The sequence below is a fragment of the Dunckerocampus dactyliophorus genome, chromosome 16 (assembly GCF_027744805.1).
Source record: "Dunckerocampus dactyliophorus isolate RoL2022-P2 chromosome 16, RoL_Ddac_1.1, whole genome shotgun sequence".
Taxonomy (NCBI): domain Eukaryota; kingdom Metazoa; phylum Chordata; class Actinopteri; order Syngnathiformes; family Syngnathidae; genus Dunckerocampus; species Dunckerocampus dactyliophorus.
The window spans coordinates 8,913,543-8,930,027 of NC_072834.1; the positions used below are offsets into that span (position 1 = coordinate 8,913,543).

Sequence of the window (16,485 nt, forward strand, 5' to 3'; positions counted from 1 at the left end):
AACCCGTCCAACCATGATAGCGCCACTCTCGCCATGTAAGCTAGCATGTTTATTGCTGAAAGGGGTGAGTCTTAAGGCCAGTGCAATTTAACGTGTTTTTGCTGTGCTCTTAGTGCTGCTGGCACATGTCTCTTGTCAATAATTCAGTTTTGGTCGAAAGAAAAATCAATGGACGTTTCTGGTATGTTACATGCCTGCTCAGTGATATCACACTACATGTTGCTCAGTGATGGAGAGAGTCGGGGGAACACGAATGGACAAAAAATAGCCGTAGATCCAGCTGCTATTGTTTGGCATGCATCCATTGGATCCTTGTCCGAGCTCAGGAAATGGAGTAGGAGAAATGGGTGATGAGGAAGGCCGTATTGTGATAAGAAAGAGCAGTTGACGAGATGGAGAAGAGGATGGTGTCAGATAAAACAGGAGTAACACACCATGTATCAAAAGAGACCAAGTTGTGTGACCATTGACTTCACTGTCAAGACTTGTTCTTTAGCTTTGGCTTTTTTACTCCTGCTGCAAATTACAACACAAACAGCTGAGCACACGCACACACACACACACACACACACACACACACATCTGCTGGATAAAGTAAAGCGCCTGACAGCTCAGTGAACAGCAGCAGTAGTCCGTGCTCCTTGCGTCTAGCTTGAGGCCATGGCAGGTGGTGTGTGACTGTCTGTTAATTAACAAGCTTCACAGACTTTTTTTTTTTTTTTTAGTTATAAGTTCTAAAAAATGGAATGTTCCAGTCACCGTGGTACTGTATGAAGTCATTACTATGACCCTAAACGCCTATAGAGATATGCTTCCGTCTCTCGCCAAGTATCATCCTGCGTGACGTCGGCAAATCTCGTACAACTTCAGCCCAGTGAAAATCTAGAGCAGGGCTCATCAAAACCAAATACTGTCCATGAATGACATCAGACGGGTGCACGAAGAGTTCAAAACTTGGGAGCAATTAGAATTTTTGCATCAAAGCACTCGTCACGTTAAGAATCTTTGACTCTGTACATCCTTAAGAACAGTATAGCAATCCTGTCAGATAAAGGATCTTTATTAGCGTTTTTGGAGTATTGTCTAAGTGGCACTTATTTTTCACTTTGACTGGTCCTGTGACTACGGTATAGTCAGGTGCGACTTATATGTGAAAATATATACAGTCGTATCACCACTTTGCGGTTCAAATTTTGCGGCTTTGCTCTTTTCACGCTTTAAAAAACATCTGTTACTTAAAACATGTGCATATTAGAACTAATTTGACATATTTTTCGCCTAAATGAAGCATTTTCAAGCATAAAAATGGCTAGATTAACTAAAATACAAATGTAACGCATTCAGAAGGTGCATTCGAAGATGTGGCATGGCTCAGGTGGTAGAGTGGTCGTGTCCAAATGAAAGGCCATTTACTATTTTACCATATGGAATCTTATAAACTGGCCACTAGGTGTCAGTAATGTTACTGTAATGTTTGGCAAGACACAAACGCCAGACTTGATTGCCAGAACAACACGCTCCAGGGGTGACTGTAGGGGTGTTAGTTCATGTCTAGAGGGCTCTAATAATGTTAAAAAACGCATTTACAAGGTTGTAAACATGGTTTCAATGCTGTAACTATGAAAATATTTCATTTATAAATAAGGAGTCCTACATCGGGGAGATTCACTTATCACACTCAGGCGTGGAACCAATCAACCACAATGAACAAGGGATTGCTAATTTAACATGTTTTCAAAGTTAATTAAGCTGACATGAACATTATCGTCAATAGTCGCGAGAGGGTGCTCTAGGCCTGTGATAACTATACGCTGTGCCTGGATAGGGATGCAATGATGCAGGATGAAATCGCCAGCTTGGTGAACGTGCTGTTCCGTAGTTGAATAGCTTGCCTTTCCAGATCTAATGTCCGTTGTTAGTCTTGAATTTTGTGAAACTAATTTCTAAACAAGTGCGACTTAGAGTCCAGTGCAACTTATACACTCTTGATCAAAATGGAAGACCAGTTGAAAAAAATTTATTTTGCACTGTTGGATCTTAAGGAGGTTCTAAGAAGAGTTTCAAAATGCAAAAAGAAAAAAAATGAGTGAGACAAGAAAAAAAAGCAATTTATTGCAAACCATTCAAGTGAAGTATGCTGTTCATCAGCTGATCAAAAGTTTAAGACCACAAAAATGTGGATTCAATGTCATTTTCTGTCAAGTCTTTTTGAAAGCGGTCGCATTGTTGAGCTGCATATGTTAGGAACGGCATCAAGCCGGTGGTTGGACCCCAAAGCAGAGACAACAAAAATATGGTGAAGAAAAAGATTTAATACAAAAGGCGCACGCCAACGAAGTGGTAAAAGCATACAAAAAGAGAAAAAGAAAGTACAACAAAAGAAGTGGGCGAAGCCACACGAAACTACAAACAAAAGGAGCTGCTGGAAAAAGCCAAGCAGAAAATACGGTACTCACAAAAGACTACGAGCAGTGAAGTCCAGAGAGCTAGAGATACACAGCACAACATGAGGCGAAAGGTTGAGCAGGGAACGAGTGTAGACAAAGCCACAATCTGGCAACAAGTGAGAGTAGACTTCTTCAAAATACATAAAATTATTATATTTGTACCCCCCTGCAAAGTTTCTGATGCTATTTGGCATGAAAAAGACGAAAATCATAACCATTTTGAGCTAAAATGTCAGGAACCTTTGCCTCATTGGACATAAAGATAATAATCCCGCGACCGTAAAAAAATGCCAAATTTTGCCGTTTTGTCACCCAAAACTTTTGATACAATAGGGATAGAACAACATAATGGGTATGAAATTGAATCATTTTTAATGTTCTATTTGCAGAAACAATTCAAGTATACATTTGAAAAAAAAAAAAAAACAGATCATGTCCACAAAAATATCCAAATTACAAAAATATTGTGGTCATGTTGCAATTAACATCCCAGTCACTTGTTCAGAGTTTGCTTCTTGAAGCTGTCAAATCGCTCACGGTTGTATTCCACAGCTCGAAGCAGGTCCCCTCTCTGTTTCATTTTGAACATGCGCACGTTACATGTTACTTGTATGACAATTAAGAATGTCAACATTTTACCACCAAATTAATTCACTTTTCATTATGTTCCGTTATTTTCTCTTGGACAAATTGTTGAATGGAATTAATTGTGTTCAACTTTGGAGGTTCCACTGTATGTTCTTCCCAGTGGGGAGGCAGTGAGTATGCCTTTAAAACGAACCTCCAGCATTTCAGTACTGCACAATGGGAGCCTTCATAGGGGCTAAATTGTGGGATTATGTTGTTTAAAGTTAGCTGAAGTACAATATATTTGTGTTAAGACTCCCCAGTAGAGGTTAGGCCCACATGAGAAAAAGGCACATTAAAATGTAGCATGTGTCAGCCACCACCACTATTACTGAAATGTCCCCCAGGGGCACAAAGTGCCAAAGGGATGCAAAGAATAGCAAGTCTTGCAGTTTGGATGGAAAATCAGGAATTGGCATGAAAAGCAAGCAAAGCACGCTCAGTCGACATTCTCCCCATCTATCGCCATGGGATTACGCTGTCCTCCTCTTATGTAATGTGCGGATGTAATATTCATTTGACTTGTTTCAAGCAATGCAAATACGAGCTGAAGTCTAATGCTTTTGCGCTTCGTGCATGACAAAACACGCTTTAACAGCTGGCTCGTTCCATTTTCATCAAACTTTATTTTTGGCTTAGTCGTCGTCGTATCCCCTCTTTGCTCTTTCATTGTCATGCTCGTGTTCAGACATCGCTGCCATTTATGGATGGACAGTGTGCCCGGCATAAAGTGGTGATAGATTTTTTTTTTCACCACTAAATAACTATTTTATTAAAAAAAAAAACTTTGTATATTTTGTTTACATAGGGGTGAGGAATGGGCTTAATAATTAATTTGGTCTATCAATTGATTTATCGTGTCTTGAAGCATTTATCCATCCATTTTCTATACTCCTTGTCCCCATTAGAGTCAGGGTGAGCTGGATCTTACCCTTGCCTACTTAGGGTGAGAGGTGGGGTACATTCTGGACTGGTTGCCAGGGCACAATGGTATCAAAGGTATGCAATACTTGACTGCAGCCAGCAGAGGTGCTAATGTCATAGACTATACATATAGAACACACACTGTACATACAGTATACCTATTCATACTGTATATATAAGGGCTGTCAGTCAATTAAAATATTTAATCGTGATTAATTCCATGTGCATGGTTCACTCATAATTAATCACAATTAATCGCAGACAGAACAAAGTTTTTAGTGATAATAAGTGTAACTTTGAAAGATCATTTTAAAGTTTTTAATACACCTAACAACATGAGACTGGATAATATGTTTGCTTTATGCACATTTTTGTTTATTAAACTTTTTTTTTTTTTTTTTTAAACAGCAAAACACAAAATGGGCCTTAAGGTGTAAAAAACAAACACAATGTAAAATGTAAACTGTCCATCACTCAAATATCATGTGTGGGTCTTTCAACATGCAACATTCATTCTGTCATCTTTGAAAACACAGCAGAGAAATCGTTAATAAAAAATAATAACGCCAACAAAGGCAGTAAAGGCTCCCTCGTGAGCCTTTACTGCCATCTCACTGAGCGCTCTGTGTGTGCTCGCTCATTTCCGCCTTTGTCACATTGACACAAGAACCCAAATAGCTGTCCTCGGCTATGCCTGCAAGTAACTACAAGCTCGTAACCCACATTTTAGCTCACAGTTCAAACCAAGAAATGTAAAACATGCAGAGACACTTGTATGCCAAGGTATCACTGTATAAATAATAAAAATAAAAAAATACAATAAAAATACTTGCAGTGCTCCAGTATGCCATTTTTTAAACGCATTTTATAAGAATTTTAAAAAACAAAACAACCCAAACGACAATAGATTGAGCATCATAATTAAACGCTCCAATTAATTTCAGTTCAATTAGTTGCAAATACATAATATACATAAATAAGCAAATAGGTACATAAACACATAAGCAAATAACTAAGTATTTATTTAACATCGGGTCAAAAACAGCTGTGGCTTTAGGCAACCTCATGAAGTCTTTTATTTTATTTACTCCACCAGATGACAGTAGCTGCATTTAATATAGAAGTACTTAGCATCCAACAGCTTTATCTAGCTCTGCATGCGCTTTAAAATGTTGCTACATAGCTGTTGCTGCATGTTAAACCTGCCATGCTGCTTTCTAAAATGAAGTCATCAGCGGTATTAATGCTGGCTGAGTAGTTTGCACCTTATCTCGATTACAACATTGGTTCTGTTGCTGCCGTGTCAAAGAGAGTTACTGTATGTTTTTCTTTCCACTTTCTCATGGACTCCAAATTATTATTAAAGTTGAAAAAAGTTATATATATTTTTTCAAATCACAATGATACGTTTTGGTAGTAAAATGTTAGTATTTCATAATTTTCGATCTTAAAATGATGATTTTAATCATTCCTCATTGTTTTTCTGTGGGTTGTTTGTGTTCGAGCTGAAGGTCGTGCCCTTTGACGTTGTGTTTTGGCCATAGCGAAAAGGAATCGAGACAAATCTGATTAAAGTCACATTAGCATTCAGAAGGATTTCATCAATCAATGCCAAGTCTGTGGTCATTCTCTTAAAGGCCAACTAATACCCGAAGATGCTGCAAATGTATTTTTCAATTGGGTGTATAAAGTTATATTCTTAAAAAAAGGTAACTCTCCTGACCTTTTGTCAATGGTCATTGATCCTCTGACTTGTCATTTAGGGGCAATGCCCATAGCATCCAATGACATTAACATCCGTTGTCCTGCTTTTAAATTCATATAAATTGATATTTTTGTTGTGTGTAGTGTAACCTCGCTCTTCTACTGCTGAACCTGAACTGCACTCAAAAAGGTGAAAATTTGCCAAAACACATACCCCTACAGTGTTGCCTGTGCTATTGTTTTTCCGACAAATACAACACATGGTGGCGTAGTTATTAAACCCCTTGAGATGGATTAACTTGGGATTTCTCACACAACTAGCTGTGCTCTTCAAAACAACCACTGAAACTTTACAGTGTTTAGCCAACTCACCATAAAAAGGACTTTTTTTTTCTCGTAATATGAGGACTTCACTCTTTTAAATATAGATTTTTGTTATTGTCTGTATATCACAAATTTCTTCCCAAAAAAAAGTTAGTACATTCTTTTAAAATTATGACTTTTTTGTCATAAAATTCTAACTTCTTCTGGTAAGAATGTGGTTTTTCTCATATTACAGTTGCAATTATTATTATTATTATTATTTTTTTTACATATTATGACTTTCTTTTCAAAAAATGTAATTTTTTTTCTTTTTTGTTATTTTAAATGTATTCCTGAAAATGGGTTCATATTCTAGTAAAATGCACTTTTTTCCCCCAAGAAATGAAACTTTTTTCACATATTTTTTTCCATAATATTAAACTTTTTTCTTTAATATTAGACATTTTGAAAAATGGTATAATATTCTTGTAAAGTTAGGACTTTATTCTGATTAAATTAAATGTTTTCACAATACTTTTTTCCATAATATTAATGGTATGTTTATATATATATATATATATATATATATATATATATATATATATATATATATATATATATATATATATATATATATATATTATGACTTTCTTTTGAATGTTATTACATTCTTGTAAAATTATGACTTATTCTCGTGACATATACATTTGTTCCGGCTTGATTGTATTTTTTGGGTCATATTTACTTACAATTACATTTTTTGTATATTCTCACTTTCTTTTCAAAACATGTAATTATGGTCTCATAAATATGGACTACTTTCAATTTTTTCTTTTATGATTCAGATTGTTTCTCATATTACAAGGTTGTTGTTTTTTTTTTCTTTTCACTGTCTTCTCGTGAAATGGGTTATATTCTAATAAAATTCTTCTTTCCTTTTGTGAAATTTACAATTTTTATCATATCATTTTTTTCCATAATATCACATTTTTACTATATTACAAATTTATAGTTGATATTTTATTTTCGTGTAATTCAATTTTTTCCTCAAAGGAAACATGTTGTAAAGTTTTCCCAGGTTACTTTTGGTATATCATGACTTTCTTCTCAATAAACTGAAATTCATTCTCGCAAAATTACGCCTTTTTTTCCTCATAATATTCTGACTTTACTCTTCCAGGGCTATAATTTCTCAAATTTGAGCAAAATTGGTTAAAAAACATGGCTGCCATCAAGCTAACTGACTTAGCAGTCATGGGGCATTTGTCTTAAGATGATAAAAGTATTCAATGATATGAAATGAACTACTACAGTAAATGATACCTGTATTACATGTATGTAATGTCTATGCATGTCTTCAAATGCATTTTTAGCACAACCCATAAGAGGCCCACAACAGTCATTTACAGTTAAAATTGTTTGCTTCCGGTGCAGTTGTTGGATTTCCTGTCGTCAAGTAGCAGGATTTTTTTTTTTTTTTTTTTACTTCTCAGACTCCTTGGAAAAGGTACAAGGAGGCGCAACCAACCGTGAAGCTCATTAGAGTAGAAGTGCTGCTGTGTTGGAGATATGTAAGCGTTCCGCATGTGAACTTTATGCCTCAGGAGTTGGTTTAGGATCACTCCACTGAGAAGAAACCAATACACTGTAAAGCCGCGTGGTAGAGGAACGCATTCACTCATTAATGATGTCCTTAGAGGTTGTACATATTCTGCAACATGCAAGCCATAAATGCTAGTTCAAGTTTGGAATGACAGATACTTACCGTACTTACCTAAATAAAATTGTAAAAACAAAACATTCTATGTCTGTGTATGATTCAGCTTTGTGCTTGGGTGAGTCATTAAGACCCACGGGGGGCGGACAGCCAAGCACCGGGCCTTCAGCCCCCTCTGGTTGGGAAGTGAGGATCCACTTTTCCAATGAGACATGTCTGATGCTGCTGGACTCACCTCAGGGAGAGACCGGGCTGGGGCGCTCATGTGGAAAGAAGAAAAGAGCGAGCGAGGGAGAGCAAGTGTCAAGAGAAATGTGTGATCTGAAAGTAGAGATGTGCTCGCACACTAACACCTCCGCAATGTTAACATGTCGATGTAGCATGTGTGAGAAATGATCAATTCCCTACAGTCAAATATTGATATATTTGTTTAGTAGTCAGGCAGTCAAAAGGACGCCCACCGCCTATTTTCTTATGAGTCGATACTTCATAGAGCCAGGGGGTGGCGCTCCCCAAATGAATGGCAGTGGTTCCCAAACTTTTCGCTGTCGCGTACCCCTTCAGACGATGACAAATGGACATATGAGCACATATAGCATTAGATTATGCACCAAGCGAAAATGCACAGCAGCACAGGGCTAACATTATTGAAGCTCACTTCTGTGCATTTACACACAGCATTAACATTTGTAAACAAGGACGAGGTGAAAGGACACATAGAAAATACACGTCTCTCTGTGCAGCGTCGGAGAAAGTCATACACAAGTCTCAATCTGTGCCGCACATGGTGTGTTCAAGGACAGCCAAAAAAAGTGGCTGCAACGTCCAAAGAAGACACATTATTTGTGATTATTTCCTTATTATAACTTTTGATAATACAATAATCCCCCGTTTATCGGGGTTAATTGGTTCCACATCCGACTGTGATAAGTGAACTTCCGCAAAGTAGGATTTCTTATACATAAATGTAATACTTTCGTACTTGAGTGTATAAAACCTGTTTACAACCTTCTAAATACGTTTTTTAACATCATTAGATGCCAATGAAATATCACACCTAGGTAGGAGGTAAGGAAGACAGCAAGTGACATCAGGGGTTCAAAGTTGAGTTTTAGCTTGGCATGGGTTATGGCTGCAACAATAGACATTCTGATTTTCATTAATGACCCATGTGTCTTTCAAAATCAATCTAAGAATTTCTACTGAAGTATGTTTGTGCATTGTATTTTTTATTATTGTGATAGGTACAATTTTGAATAAAGAAAACTTTATGGAGTGAGTTACATGAATATGATGTATCATAGTTCTTGATAGTGTACCAATTACCATACAATTGCTGTATCGTGGTAGTGTTATTACCAGAGTTTTTGAGTCAGTCATTCCCATGCGACAAAATCACTGCTTATCTTGCATGTATAATGGCATTCTAGGTTTTTAAAATGAATCAACACTTCTCATTGTCAACATTAAAAACTCCTCAGAGGTTTGCAGATGATTGAAATGTGTGGAACAGCTCAGTGTTTAAAGATGTCTGGAGAAACTTCAAGTCCCAGCTGTTGGATTGACGAGATTCTCCATTGTACTTAAGGCAGTGAGGCTCGTGGCTCTCGTTAAAGTTTACGTCCATCAAACACAACCATGGTTTAAATATAACACCACAATGCCTGCTGGTGCACTTTCATGACGGGTTTGTCCAAATAATGTAGTTAGATAGTGTCAAACCACTCATTGCACCTGCGTATTGACCTGAATGTAATTTGTCGCTAAAAAACAGTTGGAAAAAGACGGGTTGTCTTTAGGATTGAGAAATGTATACATGCAAACCAAGAGGTTGTCTTATATTTGGGTCAATGTGGTATTATCTCTAAATTCTCTGTTTCATGCATTTTTAAAAGATGCAAAGCAATTTCTAAATCAGGAACGTTGCTAGGCTGCCCTATCTGGCACTTTTATCTGTGGAATTACCCAAAGCAGCTGCTAATTTCACTGTGAAGAAATCTGTGAGAGCCATTACAGATTAAAATCTTTTTCTTTTTTCTTTTGCACCTACAGCCTTTTCTGTCGCATGCATGCTAATACACAACATAGTCGATGCAGGGTGGAGATTCCCTAAGGGGTCGTACACTTAACTTTGAGTTTCCTGCCTCATGGCTACCAGTCTTTGCAAAGTGTAACAAAGCATAAATGACATCTGACAGTTCTGCCAGGGGCCATAACGACTGCTATATATATATTTTTTTTTAATGTCCTTTTTACGGACTTTAAATGACTTCTGTCCTTCACTACTTTGAGATGTTTGTTTTGTTTTAAGATCAGAATTGGACATGTCCAGCATATGTTATTGTCCCTTCATATCAGCCATTGAAAAACACTACTTAGTTGATACAAAGCCTGAATGTACACATATTAGTCACTATAAATAGATCAGAAAAAATGTCCTTAAATTAGTCAACTGTGTTTGAACCATGCACCTGCTACTGCTGCTGTGACAATCTTGCATAAGTGAAATCCTATTTGAAATTGGTCAAAGCCAGCCAACCAGTCATCTACGCTAAAGTGTTGGCATATTTTGAAAAAAGTGCATATTTTCCCCGTTTTTCCCCGTGTAGCTGCCAACACCCGGGGGCTTCCTTGAAAGCATGGGAACCCTAAAGGGGTAGTTTGGACGTCAACGTTACTTTTTGAAAAGATGTCAATAGACGGCTTATATGGTCTATTATTAGTAAGAATAATGCATATTTAAGCAATTTGTACGTATTCATGGCCTAAATTAATCATTTTCAAGCATAAAAATGTCAAAATGAACAAGAATACAAATATAAGGCATTCAAAAGTGTACTACAGTATCTGTGACTTGTTGTGTGCGCCTCTAAGAAACAGGGCCTGGGAAGTGACGTGTGTGACGTCTGCTCCTAGAGTTCACTGTTAGCTGAGGGCTAGCAGCAGGTTAGCAGTGTAGAGAGTGGCCGACAGCAGCTCCTGTGTGATTTTCATACAATTGCATCGTGAGTCTCTCCTTAACCACAAACAGCAGCAGTAGAGTAGTATTCTACACTGGTCTCTAGGTGTCAGTAACATTACATTGATGACACAATAGCTACCAGGAAATACGCTGTCAATGCTAATGTGTGAGTCTTATTATTAATGTGTGAGTATCTTATTTACAGTATGTCTAAAATGGCCAATTTTGTATTATGTCTAATTCTAGTGTAAAGGTGACTATAGGGGTGTTATTTCATGTCTACAATGCTCTAATAGTGGGAAAAAATGTATTCAGAAGGTCATAAACAGGTTTTCTACACTCTAACTATGAAAATATTAAATTTATGAATACTGAATCCTACTTCGCGAAAATTCACTTATAGTGGTCGGGTCTTGAAAACAATTAACCACAATAAACAGGGACCACTATACATGCCCTTTTTTCAACTTCTGCAATGTGCTGCAGGCCAATAAAAAAAAAAAAAACAAGCTGCAGACCGCAAATGGCCCCCAGGCTGTACTTTGAATAGCACTGCTAATAGAGGTTATGTCTAAAAAAAATGCCATTATGTCTCATACATTCTCACGAGACTGCCTTGTAAACATTTCCGGCTAAATAACGATCCCATAATGTTAGCTGCAGATTATTATGGTGAGGATTATGGTGACGCAAGTAGTGCGGATCCCCAGGGGTGGTTGCTAATGTGAGTGACTCGGAAGTGTGTAGTGTATACAAGGCCAGTGGTCCCAGTGCAATCAGCATCCTATTCATCATCTGCCTGCACTGATTGACCATCACAGTTTCTTGACAGTTAAGCTTAATTAATCATCAATCTTTGGCTGAAGGAAGAGTCGTACAGCAAGCTCTCCATGTGAGAGACCTGGCATGTTGCAGAAAGATGCAGGGAAACACATGGTTGGAAAATACCCACGCACAATCGTGGACACGCCCACCAGCCGTCACTGCTTAGTCAGAAAGGTCAAATTACTTTACAGCTGACATTTAAATACATGGTTAACGAGGCATTAAGGTGGTAACTTCACTATGTGACATTTGGTCATTATGTTTACTTGCTGTAAAGAAAGCAAGGGTGTGTACTTTAAAGTTGATCTACGAAAATTAAAGATTTTTAAATTAGGAGTCTTACAAATTTAGTGTGGCTAAATGGTCCATTGTATAATAAAGAGTACATTCCAGTCCAAATATATTACATTTGTCCAGTTGTTATTAGCACGTTTTTCATAGGAAATAACAGAATTAGAAATATTCTGTTCCAGGGTCAAACTGTCGCAATCAGAACACAATACTCACACAAGTGTAACAATAAGCTCACAACTATGACAATTAAAATGTAAAAAGAAAATAACACTCAGCATTAACTTTTATGGCAAATGATGCCAACCAATCACATCACTTTTTGTGAATGTGTGAAAAGATCCAAATAAATACATGAAAAAATACCCTACCTTAACTTTGATCAAAATAAGTAGATGGAAAAATAACACCCGACCTTAAACCTGTGAATATTATCATTCATTCAGGTCATTGTATTCTCAGTAAGGTTGGCCATCGAGTCTCGAGCATCAACGGGACTAACATTCAGATTCTCCCAGGATCATTCAAATGTTTTTATTTCGATTCCTAGATTCGACACGCGTTTTGACGCCCGGAAGAAATAGCCACAAAGAAGAAGCGCTGAAAACTTTGGCTTAACTTCATAATAAAAAGAGCGGACGGGTCAGTGCAACATTTGCAACACAATGATATCATCAGGGTTCACGACCAACATGATTTATGTTCACACATTCATGGTGTAGAAACAACACAGTACCTTGTCTTTGATATGCTACGTCGGACTTCCTCTAAGCCAGTGGTGTCCAAGGTGCGGCCAGAGGGCCATTTGTGGCCTTCGGCTGTGTTTTTATCGGCCCTCGAAACATGAAAAACAACATGTAAAATATCAAAGTGGCCCGTGTATTCTTTGATTTTACCGTATGCGGCCCTCACTGAGAACATCCCTGATCTAAGCAGTCAGAATCTGGGAAGTCAAACAATAAATGACGTTGGCCTCATTGACGTTGGTTTCAGGATGCTAGCTGATGTGGAAGTTCAGTGTAAATAAAGGATGCGAACTACGGCTACAGCTAGGCAAGTTCATCTTTTGCACAGCACGTCTCTGTTAGCAACAGTCAAAAGACCTTCTCAATTCACACAACACACTTCTGGCCTTCAAAATAAGAGCGGTTTCAGCTATATCCTCTTTCCTGTGTTTACAAAATAAGGGTTTCATAAAACATAGCTTACACCAACATTGAGGCAGCATCAAAGTATACTACTTTCAAAAGTAAACGTCTGAAGTGTACTCCTGTAAAAAGAAACTTCATAACATGTATATTCAAGTAAAATGGTTTGATATTTATATACTGGTTGAACATAGCCCTGTAAGAAATTCATAGTAAAGTTGATAAAAGGTTCATATTAAAGTATTCATGGAGAAGTTCAGACATTTCATCCAAAAATAACTCACAGCACCCTCATTTAAACCATGCAAACTTTTATGACCCTGCCTCTAAAAAGCATCAGAACTGAGAGTCGTTATGACCTGGAATCGAAATGAGGAATCGGGATCGGAACTGGAATCGTTCAAAATTCTCAGGGCACTGAATGGATAGCAACTGGACTGTTAATGTTGGTCTTAGAAGACGTTTCGCCTCTCATCCCAGCAGGCTTCATCAGTTCATGCTCAAAGACTAGGTGGGACACACTCCAGTCAGACTGGATAGGACAGCTCTAGCCTGAGAACTTGGTGCAAGATCCAATGTATTTATCCTCTAAAGGAAAAGGCAGGTCCAAACCGAATGATTTTGCTCTTTAGTGGTGTCAAATGATTGTTAAGATACAAAACAACAACGGTGGTTTATTTGTTAGAGGTTAAATGAATCTTTTAGGAAGGGATGAAAGGACAGGATTGTATGTGGGAAAAAGGTGGTGTCATCTGTTCAGAGATGGCTTCTCACCTATTTTAACTTTGATAATTCACGTAATTTTGAAGTCCTGTGAGACTTCTGAAACGTTTTTTCTAACAATTCTGAATGTTTCACAGCATTAGTTCTCATACTTTTTGGAATAACTATCAGTAAAATTCAGACAAACTAGAGTTACTTGTGTGTTTACTGGAACAGAGTCATTTTTTGTGTACTTGTACCTCTGGTCCAGTTAACATTTTGTACTTTTCCTTAAAGGGGACCTATTATGCTTTTCCTCTTTTCTGACCTATAAATGTTGTTACAATGTTTTATTATTCTTTGTTAAACGCTGCCAACGCGTCAGATAATGAGGTTTGCACATTTGGAAGTGAGACCTGAAAGCAGTTTTGGACAGCTCTGCACGCTGTGTTTTTTGTGAGTTTTTTTGAACACCGAGTTCCACTGACGTCAATGCAACCCGCACATCCTTGTATGGGCATGCCCAGGCAAAAGTTGTAGGCCTGCCCTTCCCCCGCTCTGCTTCGCTCTGCTCTGTTCACCATGCTCCCAGGAAATGTTTGTTCAGGTGTGCCTAAAGAAGCAAGCATCAGGCAGGAGTGGTTGGGGTTGCTCATTCCCGGCCAGGAAGAGAAAAATATGCTCATCTGTCAACAGCATTTAGCATGGGACTGTTTTGTAAACATGGGCCAATAAAAAGCTGGACTATCTGCCAAACTGTTGCTGAAGTTGTGTTGAAGAGTGAGGAGGGCAAGCTCTAAGTAACAATGTATTAGTTCCCTAACTGATAAACTGTTTCCGCAGCTGTCCAGAAGTCCTCAGGAGCGCTTGGGAGTGTGACCAATCACAGCGGAGTGGGCTCGGCAGGAGGCGTACCTGGAGGACGGCCGGGTGTGGAGTAAATTACACAGACTTTTTGGGCGGGAAGCAGGAAACACTGCAGTTAGAGGTGCAGAATCGGAAGGGGGAATGCTGGAGCCTATCCCAGCTGATTTGGGGTGAGAGGTGGGGTACACCCTGGACTGGTCGCCAGCCAATCGCAGATCAAATGTATCCACAAATAATGAATGCAGTTTCATTGCAACTGTCTCACTACAGCTGTAGTATTCTATTAAGTACTCTGCTAATTGCCATTACATTTTCATAGGTTTTGCTATTTGAGTACAATCTTCCTTTAATTGTTCTTTTTTTAAATTTATTTAATTGTTCTTAAAAAGGAACTTAAATTGGTTACTTCTTTTACTCTTTAGACACTTTTGCTTGTACTTGAGTAAAATGTCATCAAAGTAATTCTACTCATACTTGACTATCATCAATACATTAGTGCTATTTCCACTTCTCGTTAATGCCACGACAGAAACAGAACAGCAATGACAGCGTATGTACCAATGTCAACACCGTTGCCATAGCAACCCATGCAGCTTGATCAGTATACAAATCACATGACCTGATCACTCACAAGACAATAGAACTTGCTGGTCATTCATTCTACGGACTGTTTATGTTACATGACACTTTTTACGCTGACAACCCTAAATTCAAGTCTGAAATTGTGGATCCACACACAAACAAACACAGAGTGATGAAAGCATGAGAACAAAGACCTAAGAAGTGATTCATGTGCAGGATGCATTATTAATAATACACTTGCATCAGCTGCACTCTACTTGAGTCCATACAAAGTGCGCTCTCATGCGGGGCGCTCCTCTGCAGAAGGCACCCTGTCCACAGGAGGCCGAGGTGCTTAGTCCAGAGTGGGCGGGGTTTTGTCCCCTTGTTTGGGGTCTCTCTTCATCACTTTTTCGACGTAAAAAGATCAAATACGGCCCCAGATGCTGCACCTCAACTTGCTGATTTATGATACCAATATACAATGTTTTCCCCACAAAAAACACCTGATGAAGACGGGTCTGTTTATCCGTGCAAACCAGCAGGTGGTGCCAAGTGACTTCTCCAAAAGCAAGTCAGAGTTTTTTTTCCTGTCACTCACACACACCACTGCAGCCACAACACAAAAACCCTTAAGAATGCATGCTTTTTCCAAAGTGTAGTGCTGCAAAAAAGGACTTACTTGTTTTGCAAGTGTAGCCGGGCTGCCAGTGTGTCCCCATGTTGTGTTCTGGTGCACGATGGAGGGACACAGAGGCGGCTTTGGAACAGGAGTGTACTCCTTTCAGCCCAAGTAGAGTCAAACTGCAGTGTGGTGGAATATATGAAGAGGACATGCCAGGAGCTCCTAAATAACAACAGGCCTGTCAGCCAGCACAAAAATTGACTCAAAATGTAAACAAAGTGAAGAATAACAAAAGATCACTATCACTCTTCAAATAACATGACATGAATGCAATACATAATAATAATGCAATTCCATAAATGTAATAAAATAAATAAATCCTTCAAAGTAAAACAATATACCTGCAGTGTGGTGGAATATATGAAGAGGACATGCGCGTGAGCTCCTCAATAACAACAGGCCTGTACAGGAATAAGGCACATCCAGCGCAATGCACGATTGCACGCTCACGCACACGCACACGCACACCCCAAATAGGTGAGAACAACGACAGCTTAATAGTTAGCTTGCTCTCCCACAGTCAAAAACATCCCCAAAACCACACTACACGACATATCATTAAAGAAACATACATAACTAACAACATGGGTTCTATATGGTTAATATAAAACAATATTTTAACCACTGAAATGTTATGACAGAACTTGGTTGCTCCCACACCAACGTACCTGTCAGCCAGCACAAAAATGGACTGACTGACAACGTGAGCAACAGCACGACAT

At 38.4% G+C, this 16,485-nt stretch overlaps 1 long non-coding RNA gene across 1 annotated transcript; it reads right to left on the reverse strand.

Annotated features, from left to right (window-relative positions):
• Nucleotides 1–6,749: 6,749 nt before the first annotated feature.
• LOC129169595 (uncharacterized) lies at nucleotides 6,750–16,401 on the reverse strand. Its single transcript, XR_008566448.1, has 3 exons — nucleotides 16,105–16,401; nucleotides 15,761–15,925; nucleotides 6,750–15,687 (listed from the first exon to the last, which is right to left on the reverse strand). It is a non-coding gene; the product is annotated as an uncharacterized LOC129169595 (long non-coding RNA).
• Nucleotides 16,402–16,485: the final 84 nt, after the last annotated feature.